This window comes from Silene latifolia, chromosome X (genome assembly GCF_048544455.1).
Source record: "Silene latifolia isolate original U9 population chromosome X, ASM4854445v1, whole genome shotgun sequence".
Lineage (NCBI taxonomy): Eukaryota > Viridiplantae > Streptophyta > Magnoliopsida > Caryophyllales > Caryophyllaceae > Silene > Silene latifolia.
Window position 1 is genome coordinate 333611181 of NC_133537.1, and position 6000 is coordinate 333617180.

The window sequence follows — 6000 nt, forward strand, 5'->3', positions numbered from 1 at the left end:
TTACATTCAAAATGCATGAGTTTAGTGATTATTCGAATTTAGGGAAATATTTAAGGGCATTGTTTCAGTTAATTAAGAAGCTGCAAAAGTCGAACTCAAAGAAATAACAACAAACATAAGGTTAGACATTTTAGTCGTTAGTTTGTTAAAAGTTTGGACACATAAGGAAAATCTAGTACCAGTTTTAATTAACGCTTGGCGTGTCGGTAAAGTTAAACTTCTCATTCGGTTTGTCTAAGGTTAATTTTTATATCCAATCATGTTTGGTGGGTGATTTTGGTTTTTCCACCCACATAAGTATATTGATGCAAGTATAATTGAGATGTTACAAGTCAATTGATGATGAAAGATTCATCTGTTTGGGACATGTCATCATCTAAGTTATTTGAGACAGTCAACTAATTTAGTTATCATTAATGACTTGTTCCTTTATTTGAATTTGGAAAATTCTTTTTGGTACCACCTTAGGTGGAATTCGGATATTTTTCATATGGGTAAATTTGGTTCTTTGTCCATTGAGAAATAATTAATTTTGTGTTTTCCAAATTCAAATAATGATGAATCCATCATTGTTGATAGCTTTATATAGTTTAGATTTTAGTCTCTTTCAAGTAAGCTTACATTCAAGTTCAGTGGATATAAAGAAGAAAAAAAAACTACAATTCTTTTCGGTATGACACATTAAATGGAAAATTAAAGTTTTGTGTCAAAATGAAATTGTTAGCCCATTTATTTCGGATATTCAAATTTAAGGGGATAAAGACAAACTAAGAGAGATTAGATATCAAAGTTATTTTTTGATGTCTTATTATTGACATATACGAAAAGGTGAACCATTTTATACTTAAGTATTAATGGTTTAAATTATCATGTTAATTTGTAGACGGAATTTAGGCATGGATATCTAAATCTCATTTGTGAGAGTTAAAAGTTCTTGACGTTTCAGTGATATTTGACTGAGTTATTTTACTCAGTAAAAGAATAGTTTTGTCATCTTTGATCATAAGTATTAATACTTTGGCAAATGACTATTAAGGATAACAACAATAAGGTTATTTTTAAGAATTTCTAGAGGTGTTCGATCTTGTTTTTGATATTACACCATATGGAGATTTATAATATGGATGGTGTAGTGTGTATGCTAACAAGATCCTAAGGCCTTGTAAGGAGTGTGATTATTCACACTCTTCTCCATATTACTCTAGTTATAAGTTCTTAAGATTGCAGCTATCTCTGGATAAATTTCTAACAATACCATTGACTATTTAATCATAGTGTAAATTATTTACATATCTAATATGTCCAACTAATTATGGTTGAGGTTTAAAAGTCATAAGGTTAATAGTTGGACTTCAGAACAATCAATGACTATTTTGTTGGATAGTACTTAAAGTTTTAAGGGTAATAAAGTAATGATCCCACAATAAAGCTATTTAAGACGGAAATTAAGGGGTTCATTGAGAATATTGAGTTTGAGTGGGAGAAAAGGTAATTGAAATTGTTAAGTCTCCCTATATAGGATCAAGATCAATTTGGTAGAACAAACTCAAATATCTCAAGAACCAATTCATTAAAAGTTCCACTTATAAGGATTAATGCAATTATAGATAATTACATTGTTTTTTTATATGGTTAAAAGGGAATAACAATGTAATGACGGACTAACAAGTTGTAGTAAGAGTTAAATAATGGAAGGTTAAAAGGTGATCCAGTCACCATCTAGCAAACCATTGAAGGTCCTAACTCATATAGGTGGATTTGATGCCGTAAAGAAATTAAGTCATTTGATGGACGATGCTATTTAGACATTGTTCCATTACCTAAAGTTGTGAAGGTCCTAACTCATATTGTTTGTTATTTATATTTGGAACAAAACATTATTTATAGGAGATCGATTCAGGTTGAGATCATTTGATATTTCGACTCCTAGTTGGTTATGAACATTTGTCATGAGGCTGCATATTCAATACGGTATTGAAAGACCATTTAAGTTATTTTGCGACAAAGGTACAACTGTAAAGTTTCTAATAACAATATAAGTGATGTATTGTTTAAGAAACAATTCAGAGTGAAAAGGTGTTAATTATACGTGTTGATACAAACTCCATTTTGCGGATCCGCTTACTAAGGAATTACCACCCACAGTCTTTCTTGAGCTATTTGCTCAAATGGGTGTTTCGGTTTTAAGGAAATTCTGTTTTAGTGGGAGTTTGTCATGTTAGACACATTAAAGTTTAAGGTTATTAAGTTCTGCAGAAATAAGGTTTTAGGTTTACGGTTTCACTATGTGTTATTTTGGTTGATCTCACTAAGGTGGGCCAGTTGGAAATATACATATTTTGGATCATATTTGGATGTTGTTTCCATGCTACGCACCTATATTAGATTCATGTCGTTGGTTATATTGGTATACGTGACCATTGAGGGTCCTGTTACGACAAACTGTAGCAAAGGCCGCTTTGATCCTATGTTAGTATGATTGATGGACCGAATTGCATAAGACGGTTGGATTATTGATAGCATTGTTGAGCACGTAAGGTTATAAAATGAATACAAATTTTCAGGTGTCACACATCATCTGTATTTGACCCAAGTGGGAGATTGTAAGAATATTGGGTCCAATACTATTTATGTGGACACACTATTATTCAGATTGTATTTGTTTGCTATCGTTTAAGTTAGCCCAATATAGTGATCCATCTGGATAATAGAATACGGGAATATTAATTACGTCTTATAAAGTATGAGCCGGATATCTTAATTGTGTAGATACCCATTAGGTTACTAATGCATGATGGGCGCATTAGATTAAGGAGACTATATATAAGTCACCTGGGTTATGGTCCCTGGTAGCACACAATAACCTAATCTCCCCGCATCCCATCAGTAGAGAGATCCCCATGGTATGTGTGTCTACTAGAAGACCTAATCCTGAAGACCGTCCCTTCAGACGGTTTCTTCCAACTTCTCGTCATGTAATCAGGTACGCTTCCGCATTTAGTATTTACCGATTAATTTAGTATGAAGTTATGGTCTCATAAGGATTTAATTCTAACACACAGAAACCAACATATGGCTTTTCCAGCTTGTAAGCTTGCATTGAATTGAATATACAACACAATGGCTTGAGATCGGACCGGAATTTTTAATTACAGTTCCGGTAGATTTCGGTCCGGACCAGTCCATTTCCAATCCGGACCAAATTTTGCACACTCCTAGTTAAGATAGGTTCAATTTAATTCAGTTTCGCTTAGCTTTATTAGTTTCCGTTCTCTTATATTTGCTTAACGGGTATACTAGTGTAGTAGTTCTATTATTTAAGTTCAGGATAGTTCGATTTTGGTTCATTCAACTCTGTTTCAACCAAAAGAACATAGACCCCGTTTGTCAAACGATAGTAGCAGATTTATAATAACTAATAAGTATAACCTCTAGCATAATATGATCGGTAGATTTTAGTACTATGTTTGACTATCGATTAAATTAACATAATTTACTATTTTGGTACTGTTAAGATATAGGAGAGGAGAGTAATGCATAGATGAATTGTATTTTTGATTGTTATGATTCTGGTTTATATATGGGTTTACATATAATAAACCCTACTAGCATAAACCCTGGACGATAGCCAGCTCTAATCGGCCTAATATCCTAATACCTTCCCGCAATCATAAAGGCAGTATATTGTACGAACTTTACGGTTGGAGAAATACAAGCAAGATAATAATTAAAATAAAAATATGGATTTTTAAATCTCCATAAATCTTCTTTACGAAAAACTTCTCATCGCCGCAAGGTAGTAGATATTGCGTGTAGGACTCGCAGACAACTTTCTTGCGGCTTTTTGGGTGCGTATAGGACTCGCCAGACAACTTTCTTGCATAACTCGCCAGTCTTTTCGGGTGCATAACTCGCCAATTTTTTCAGTGCGTAACTCGCAAGTGTTTTTTTGGTACTACCTTGGTTAAAATTGCTGATTTTCGAAAGAGAAGAATGGCGTTTTCCTTCTTATTTTTTGAGTTTGGACAATTTATTCTGGGCAAAAAATGGAAAATCAACAAAAGTCGAAACACAGGCACAACATGATCACCTCATCATCACAACCCTTAAATAAGTACGGATGAGATGAGATAAAAATAAATCATCTACATGGATGAATTTGTCTGATGTACTGCGCATACAATTGTAGCCTTTGTTTAAAGGATCGGCGGATCGGCAGTGATATTTTGAGGGTTTTTTTTTCCTTACTAAATCCCACCGATGGGCGCTGTAGATTATTGTCCACCGGTAAGAAGGCAGAAGTGTATCTAGAGACCTCAAGAAAGAGGCTTTGATACCATGTTAGAATAATAATTTAGATATGGTAAATAGTTGTGTCTTTCATTCATCGTAATATGGTCTATTTATACAACTTACGTAGCTAGGGTTGGCTAAAAGCCAAGCCCATAACAAGATAATACCATAACTTACGGGCCTAACCGAATTAGGTACTTATATAGCCCAATCAAAGTCTCTTATATTTTTTTTATGAAAAAAAAAAACAACAAACAAAAACAAAATTTTCGGTTTTAAATAACACTGCACTTTAAGTGATTTGAAATATGATTGTATCCATCTGTCTATCTAGAGAAATAGGAACATACATCGGATGTACTACATCAACCTCATTACTTTTTGAGGTTATGTGTATTTTTTCTGAGCTTTTTAAAGTTTATAAGTTACATTTTAATTTTTTGCCTTCAAACTCAAATTTAACTGAGCTTATATATAATGTTTTTGAGTTATATTGTATTTTTTTGAGCTTAATGTCTAATTGAATGAACTCAAAAACTATATAGTAAAACTCATAAACTTTAAAACAAAACTCGAAAACTTTATTGTAATGCTCAAAAACTAAGCAATTGGTGGTAATACATCGGATGTATAATCCACTTACTGGTCTATCTAACATTCGCGTTAGTAGTTCTTGCGTGAAATTATCTCATTTCATAAAACCAGTTTACGAACTTCCCGCTAATGCGTATGCAATTTAAAGTTTCAAACTAAGACTAAGTTTACCCTAGTCTGAGAGAGAGTCTTAGATCAGATTTTTACAAGTCTTAAGCTCGGATTTGGGATAAAGTGAAGAGTTTTTTTACAATTTTGAAGGTGGGTCTTGGAAATTTAAGACCCAATTTAACAGTCGTGAATCGTTGAATTGAATCTTAAAGATAAAATAATACTCATAATATTTTACTGTCGCTAAACAAGCTGATAGTAGACACTAGACAGTCATAAGTCATGACGTCTATGAAGCCAATCCATCGTATTGGTGTCTCGAGTTCTCCTATGTTGCTACTAGTTTCGCAAATGCAGACGACGTGTCTTTTAACAACATCGTGGGACAATCGAATTCCTCAATGTGTCCTGCAAAAGAGAAAACCATTATAAGCTTGCAAAAACTAAACGCCAACCTAATTGCTAAATTTTGAAAAATCTACAAATGTCATACGGAGTACTTGCCATTGTTTAGGACCAAAACCATGTCGCTGTTACGAACCGATGTCATCCGATGTGCGATAGTTATAAATGTACGATCTGAAAAATCCTCCGTCAACCTTTCTTGGATAAGATTATCGTGGCAGCATCAACGGACGCAGTAGCTTCATCCAGAAGCAACATTTTGCTTTTCTTTAGTAGTACTCGACTGTTTGGGCTAAATCTGCACCTTAGCCTAGTAAGAGGCAAGCCCACTTGGTTCCGTCTGAAGAGTTGGGCCGTGGAAGTAGGTCAATCGCAAGAAGCCCAAAAGCAAGTGGAATCCGCCTAAGGAGTTGGGCCGAGAAACATGCGATAGTGGAAAGACCCGCTGACAAAGGAATCCCATGTGCTGTAAAGTCTTCAGGGAGATCTTAGGAAGAATTCAGGGAGATTAGGGAGAATGGAGGAGGAAGACTCGTTATAGAAAGAGTTGTGATAGGAGTAATATTCCTTACCATAAACGAGGTAGGACATATCTAG